The sequence below is a fragment of the Phaenicophaeus curvirostris genome, chromosome 13 (assembly GCF_032191515.1).
Source record: "Phaenicophaeus curvirostris isolate KB17595 chromosome 13, BPBGC_Pcur_1.0, whole genome shotgun sequence".
Lineage (NCBI taxonomy): Eukaryota > Metazoa > Chordata > Aves > Cuculiformes > Cuculidae > Phaenicophaeus > Phaenicophaeus curvirostris.
The window spans coordinates 19,832,354-19,840,275 of record NC_091404.1 but is presented as its reverse complement, the minus strand read 5'-3'; positions in this window follow the sequence as shown (position 1 = coordinate 19,840,275).

Below are 7,922 nucleotides of genomic sequence, written 5' to 3'. Positions count from 1 at the left end.
GTTTAGGTGGTGTGACCATATAAATGCTTGCAGTTAAAAAGAAATAACAATTGAAAGAAATAGCCTACAGCCACTGCAATGATGGCGTAGTAGTGATTATTATCAGAGCAGTAATGAATGCACTCTAATTAACCCAAGCGGTAGGTACTAAACATTTGGTTATGGAAGGGTAGATTGAAGCTTTATAAGCATTAGGGTCTGCAAAGAAGAAAAATTCTCGTCTGACCTTGGCTGACTAGATTAATGACGGCTTCATAAAGTTAGAAAAAATAAAAACAAAGTGGCCTAAAGGGCAATTGTCTAAAAAACACAGGGTTAATTATATTTTCCTTCTCCTTTTGTGAATATTTCCCTGTGTGGCTTGCATTAAAAAAATACCAAAAACCAGTAAATGCTGAGAAGACAAAAACCATCCCTGGAATAGGGACATTGCCCTGGCAAAATACATCACCAGTCCTCAGAGGTATTTTTGTAGAGTCACAGAACAAAACTGTTTTTCCTTTCCAGACATTCTTAGAAATCCTTTGTACTTTTCTATTTAAAAAACCAGTCCATGGGAGAAGGTGTTGACCAAACCATGCAGAAATGCTGCGCAAATAACACAGGTTGAACTCCCTGCTTTAAAGTGGAAGGTTTTATCACTGATTAAATCTCATGAATTAAAGGCTGGAATAATTGCAATGTGTGGTGAATAAATGCGGCTCATTTCCAAAACAGAGGCAACAATTTTGAATCTGTCCCTGACTAAAACATAGGGAAATTTAACACTTTAGACAAATCAGCCACCAAATCAGTCCTGCTGGTTCCTGAGCTGGAGCCTTCGCAGCAGATCATTTCTTACACATGCAGAGATGCTGCCTCTCAAAGCACACACGGTGCTTCCAGAATCAAGGTCATTACCCTGTGAGACAAATAATTAGCTCCCAAACCCAACCATTACTCAAACTTATTGGATTGCTCTTGCACTACAACCCCAGAATAAACGCAGGGCAGCGACGTCGGCTGCTTTGCAGCCCCCAGCCGGGATGGGCATCCACAACCACTCTGCTCCAGGTTCTTTCATCACAATATGATTTCCTCTAAGCTTTAAAAGAGCAAACCCTGATGCAGGGAGAGTGAGTCCTGTAGGCAAAACTAAGTGTGCTGTTTCAGTCTCTCTGAAGGGCAGAACACGATGTCAATTGGATCTTCAGGACGATGCTGAAGTGATCTGGGCTTCGGCAAAAAAACCCAACACCTTATGGATGCAGCCAGTGGATTTTCCTGTAATTTTTTCCTGAGCTCTTCTACATCTTTCCATATGTTTTGTGAAAATCCATGTTACACAAACACACACACATGCACTTTACACATTAAATATATATATAAAATGCCTCGCTAGCTCTGAGGAGAGGCTCTGCCTGTGCCACAAACACTTCAAAGGCTTCAAAGCAGAGATGCCTGCAGCAAGGGCTGAAGCTGAGAGAAGTGCCGGTTTCAGCTGACACCAGAGGTTTCAGGATCTTAGGGCATGAAACATTTTTCACTCATTTTAAATTAATTTAATTGGAAAAAAAAAATTGAAGAAACAACTTGAGACATTTTTGAAGGTGCTTTTTTTTTTTTATATATACTGGAAAATGCTGTTCTAAGATTAAACCTGCCTTTAAGTAGATATTTTTGGATGAAAATACCTTCAGTGTTAAAGGAGCTGCAGAGGCTTGCTCTTCGCAGCCATTTTGGAGAGGAGATTTTTCTTTCTTTTGCAGCAATACCACCACTCTCAGTCGAGTGTTTCAGCTCCAGGGCTGGCAGCAGCTCCAGGCTTTCGTTCTGGTGCCCCTTCTGAGTTAATGCATTGGTTCTGCAGGCAAAAAAAAAAGACATTTTTAGCATTACACAAGCCAACAGGCTGTCTGTTGGGTGGCTGGATTTGTTATACCACAGAGATAAGAGACGAGGGCCATAAAGTGGGTGCCCACACAGTTTTACAACAGAACAGGGCACCGTGTGCCATGCAGCCACACGATGCCACCCCGGGAAGGGTGATACAAAGGTAGGAAATTCTGCACTTAATTGCAGCTTTTTTTTCCCTAATAAAAGTAAAGAAAGATTAGAAATACCTTGCTTTGGATAGTCATGGCACGGCAATCTTCTCAAATATCTTCCTATTTATCCGCTGACCCAGAGGTAACCCCTACATGATAAACATTTCAGCATAGAATACACAAGTTTTGATCCTTTCTCTTGTTTTTTCAGGAGAAGAGGGTGAGCGCCTCTGTATTTTTGGATGATTTGTAGGAGGGCAGGTCAAGATCTGCTCGGGACACGTGGCTGCTTGAGGAGCTCAGCAAGGTCCCTGAGAAGGAGAGACCACAGTGGACTAGCCCAAAGCAGCTCTTAAAAGAAGGAGACAAGCTATGCAAGCTTAAAACCATCATTTAAATAAAAATAGAACCGTTAATAACATAATAAGAATAATTAAGAGTGCAAGAACAAGCTGTGAACATTAGGGAGTGCAGGTACCTCCCTGACCCAGTCCAGGGCTGCATCCCACAGTCCCCATCGCAGGGAAATGAGGACCCAGAGTGCAGCTTTCCTTTTTTTCTCAGCCTGACCAGCAGCCACGCTATCTGTGATTCCACATGTCCTCTGTAATGCTGTGTACGCTGCCTTTTAGGCCAAACTCTTGGTTAGGGAAAATCGGTGGAGCGTCACGACTGCATTGATTTCATTGATTGAGAGCGTGGGGCTCTGCCCAGCGTCTCCTCTCCTCTCCCAGGCAATATTAATCAGTGCAAAAGATAACAGGGTGTTGCAGAAGGGATAAAAGACTTCTTCCACAGGACTCCAAAGTGCGCCCTTGGAAAAGAAAAATGATTACCATTCGTTTTCTGTTTCTAGCCCTGGGTTTGCCAGCGGGTGCTGAGCTCAGGCTGTGAAGCTCCCTCTGGATCAGCTCACCTGCAGCGTGTATGGAGGCTGCTGGAGTTCAAGGAGGTACAGCTGGTTGCCTTCCGATGGCCAGGCTGCCATGGGTTTAGGTTTTTATTTGCTGAATTTTATTATTTTTGTCCCGAAATGCTATGGAAAATCATGGATGTATCTGGAGGCAAGGAAGACACTGAAAAAAACAGCAGCAAAGACATAAAATCTTATGGTTAGTGGATTTTGTTTTTCACTTTAACAAAACTTGAAGGCTTCTTACTGTGCAATGATGACTTAATCTGTTATAAATGGATCTTCATGATAACTGGGCCCATAAAGTAGGGGAAGGGCTTGCAGGGAGGCAGAGCTGCTGCAGCAAACCTCCCTAAACACCTGAAATCACTCCCCCTCCCACAGCATCTTGCAGCCCAGAGCCACCATCCTCTCCAAATGGTTTGACCAAAGGGTCAGCCTTTCCACTCCACATGATGCACAGAGGGATTCAGTCTTCTAAAATCAAATCAGACTAAAGAATCTTCTCAATCTCCCTCCTTCTTACGGTATCAGTCTACTCCTAGTTTATGCTAGCAATAAATCATTATCTTGGTGCTGCCAAATACTGACTTATCAGCCTTGGCTTGGGAACAGCCAGGAGGGCACGAATGGCTCCAGCTCTACCTTTTGCATTTGCTGTTCTGAGGGCAAGCGAACACCTAAGGAGCTTTCATCTTCTTGCATCTTGCACACTGAAGCAGAGCAGGGACTGGTCAAGGGGAATTCAGCCATCGCTTTCCTGTGGGTACAGGAGTGATGGGGAGGTGCCTTTGGGATGGAGAGACCGGGAACAGCCTCAGCAGGAACAGGTCTTGTGCCTTTCTTCACCTGAAAGCGGTTCTGACCTAAATTAAATGCAAAAGTAAAACTCAGGGCAAAAGCTGAATCACTTGCTTAATTTAGCAGTGAAATCATAAGCGAAGCACTACAGTACCTGGTGAAGGGTGCAGTGATTTCTAATTATGGATTATACAGCTAATCAGTACCAATCAACATTTTATGATCTTGACTTAATATTTAATATAATGTTAATTATAATTGCTTTTGCCACAAACTGTGTCAAATACTAGGTGTGATTTCCACTCCCGGAGTGCCTCGCGGTGCTGGGTGGGCTCAGGGATGGGGGCTGCTGGAGGAGGGAGCATCTTTCCCCAAAATCCCACCCAGCAGCACAAGCCCACCTCCCCGCTGCCTTCCTGCTCCATCTGCCTTGAGTTGTGATGCTAATTAAGTGGTGGTGAGTCTCAGCATTATTAGAATGGAGTTTTTATCTCACATAAGTACCTTCCAGCTACAAAAACGGGAAGTTCATTTAATTAAAAATAATTTTAGTGTAAGTTAATGTGAGCACAGTTCAATGACTCTGAAATATGTTTAATTTTTTTTTCTTTTTTTTCTTTCAAAGTCTAACAAGAGGCTGCAGAAAAAATCTGGATAGTCTGGACAGTGCATTCAGGCCACTTCTGTGCATTTCAACCCCTACATTTCCCTGCTCTAATTCCCTCCCTTTCTCCTCAAAACGCTGGGCATGATGTCTAGGGGCTCTACCATTGCAGAAGCTGAAAGGCTTTGGTCAACGAAAACATGATATTTCAAAGCATATTTTTTTTCTTCATTGCTGTATCTTTCATTCTTTTATGACCTAGAAGGATGTAGAGCTCCTGCCATCCCCAGTGACCACTTCTTTTATGATTTTCAGCATCCCTGGGAGTGATGGCTCAGGCAGAGCGCTGCTTGCTGAAAGTGTGTCCAACGTTCTGCAGCAAGCGACTTAGGCAGAACACATCACCTCCCGAAATTCCTTCTAACTCTGAACCTTCCACCACCACACCGGCTAGATCAGAAGCGCTTCAGAAATTCAGAGTCCCTGATTTAAACAGAACAAGGAAAACTAAGCAAGATATTTGTAGGAGACAGTGCTTGGGCATGGGGACATTGTTTTTAAGACACGGGCCTGATGAGGAGCGGCTGAGAGAGCTGGGGGTGTTTAGCCTGGAGAAGAGGAGGCTGAGGGGAGACCTCATTGCTCTCTCCAACTACCTGAGAGGAGGTTGTGGAGAGGAGGGAGATGGGCTCTTCTCCCAAGGGACAGGGGACAGGACGAGAGGGAATGGCCTCAAGCTCCACCAGGGGAGGTTTAGGCTGGACATTAGGAAAAAATATTTCACAGAAAGGGTGATTGGGCACTGGCAGAGGCTGCCCAGGGAGGGGGTTGAGTCACCTTCCCTGGAGGGGTTTAAGGGACAGGTGGACGAGGTGCTGAGGGACATGGGTTAGTGATTGATGGGAATGGTTGGACTCGATCCAATGGGTCTCTTCCAACTATGATTCTTGCCTATGACTTAATCAAAGCATTTTGCGCACTTTAAACTCATCTTCTTTTAACGCGAGGCTGATCAGAGATATAAAACTGAAGGCCTGCAAAAGAGAAGTCCCATAACAGCCTCCACTCACATCTCATCACAAAGACAATTGATGCAGGCAGGTGAAAATCTCATTCCAGCTCTCAGCCTGGGGTAGGGGACACGGCCACAGGGAGCTGCTGCCGTGGGCTCGGGCTCCAACCTGCACTCTCCTCCTCACCATACGATGGTCGACCTTTAAATCAAGCACATATCTGGGGGCTTAATGCCATGCCTTGCTTTGGCAGAGGACTGGCACTGCCGGTGCAGCTGCTGAACGTCACGAGGGTCATCAGGGGACAGCAAGAGCCACGGGAAGGGTATGTGTTGGTGCAGTGCTTTTTTCAGCCTCGATGTTTTTTCTCACCCTTCTCTCCTTCCACTCCATACATTCCCTCATGCCTGTGTAGTCTCCTTGAAGCTTATATTTCAAATCTCTACTAGCGGGTTCAGTGAATAAGTTGAAGTGAGTAATTCCTCCAGTGAATTTCACTTCTTTTCCAGTATACAATTTCTTTTCATGGATTCATTATTCACAATTATTTGCTGAATAGCTTTAATAAATAATTCCCTGGCTGTAGATGGATGCTGAATATTTTGCTGCTATTTTTTAATGGCCAAAATTTAAACTCTGCTGGGTAAGAGCAAGTGCTCAAGTTGCAGCCCTGTGTCAGCTGCCAGAGCTGGTGGGTTTGTCCCTCTGGTACCAGCGGGGGCTGCAGCCCCATAACTCAGCAGCTGGGATGTTATATCCAAAGCACCCTGCACCTCCTGATGGAGCTAAGCACTGATCAAGTAAAGTAGCTGTTGAAAGATTTTGTTTATTCTTTGTGGCATGAAAACACCTGAAAGAGAATCTGTCTTTAAAGAAATAAAGAAGTAACTTCCCAAGCGGTTTCCCGCATGGACAGACCCTCTTGGAGCAGCAGCCTGCAGCCTCGCCTGCTCTGGTGGTCAAATCCTTCCCCTTCAACCCAAATCCTTTGATGTGGGATTTAGGAAGACAAAGCTCAACACAGGAGACAAGGTCCTTATAGGTAATAGCCAAGGGCATTGACTTTCAAATGCAATCTTGTGGGTTTGGGTTTTTTTTTTTTAATATAAATCTATTGTGTTGCATCCTTGTTTACTTTCTCCCAGCCACCATTAACTTAAGTTAATATTAGCACAAAGGAAATTAATTCCACCCCCTAAACACACACAGAAACACCCTCCCATCAGTGTAACTTAACATCACTCACGTGCTAATGTAAAGTAATTATACTACCATAATACTTCTGATACCACTACATCAGGGACTGATAGGTAAAGTCCCTTCATCCATTAAAGATCTTATAACCTCTCATTACATATGTAGTTACATATGAAGTCTTATTCCCAGAAAAGGTTAATTAAAGCCTGCAATTCTGGTATGAGCCAAATGCAGCCAGGGTCAGGCAGGAATTTCTCCCATGCACAGCCCTTAACACTTTATTTAAATAAAAACCAACCTCCCAGAAGGACTCGGAAGCACAGTCTGTCCTTTGGAAAGCAGACTTTTCTCAAACCTCCGCCCTTCATCCCTCTGCTTGCACAGCAGAGACCTAAAATACGTGTGTAAAACCCTGTTCAGGACCTGGAGCCCACACTGGTGACTGGCAGGACATGGCACAGAGGGTGGCATCTCTTTGCTCCCACGTGTAATAATTCCTGAGAATGGGAGGGGAGCAAGGGTCTGTTTTTCCTCAAGGAGCATAAGCTGAGAGTATCTGCATGTGGCCGTCCCAGCACTAAATCTTTAAAAGCAGATGGAGTGTGGCTGTCCCACCACTTGCCTTTTCAACCCCAGCGAGAGGAGCATGAGCTGGACTCTTCAGCTGGAGGAGGGCGTTTATCTGAGCATCTTTAACAGGCTGTTTGCTGAAAATATTGCGATCAATGGAAAGAGCTAATGAACATCAGATGCAAACAGTCAAGTGTCTCTTTTAAACCATCCTCCCTCAAACAATGCTGCTGCAGGGAGGGTGGATGCGCAGACCAGCTGTAACCAATATGTAGAAGCTGTTTCAGCGGGAAGCGTCCCACTTATTTATGCAGCATGAGAAATGAAGGGGAACGTTATAATAAACAAGAGAGTCCTCAGAAATATCTATACTCACAGGCACACCCGTGCTGACATGCGCACACGTAATTTATATAAAGAGCGGAGTCAGAGGAGACCACCAACCTTCAAGCTCGGATTTTGCCATCTTCCCTGCATGCTGGTGGTGAGGGGAATGTGCAGCGGCTGTGATAAGCACGGCGGTGCCGTATGCCATCAGTGCTACCTAAAAGCAAATGAAACTGGCATAAATAATTGTGCTGTAGAAAGCCTTTCTATTGCACCTTGCCTATCACTGACAATTTACATATCTTAGGAAAACCTTTGTCAGCTTCTGTCATTTCTGCACTATTATGTGCCTTTCTGGATAATTACCAGTTAATGTGAAAAAGCAGATGGAAAAAACCTTGAAATTTCTGATAGAGAATCCTCAAACCTCTCCCCTTATCTGTGCACAGCAGCTTCCTGATTTCAAAAGA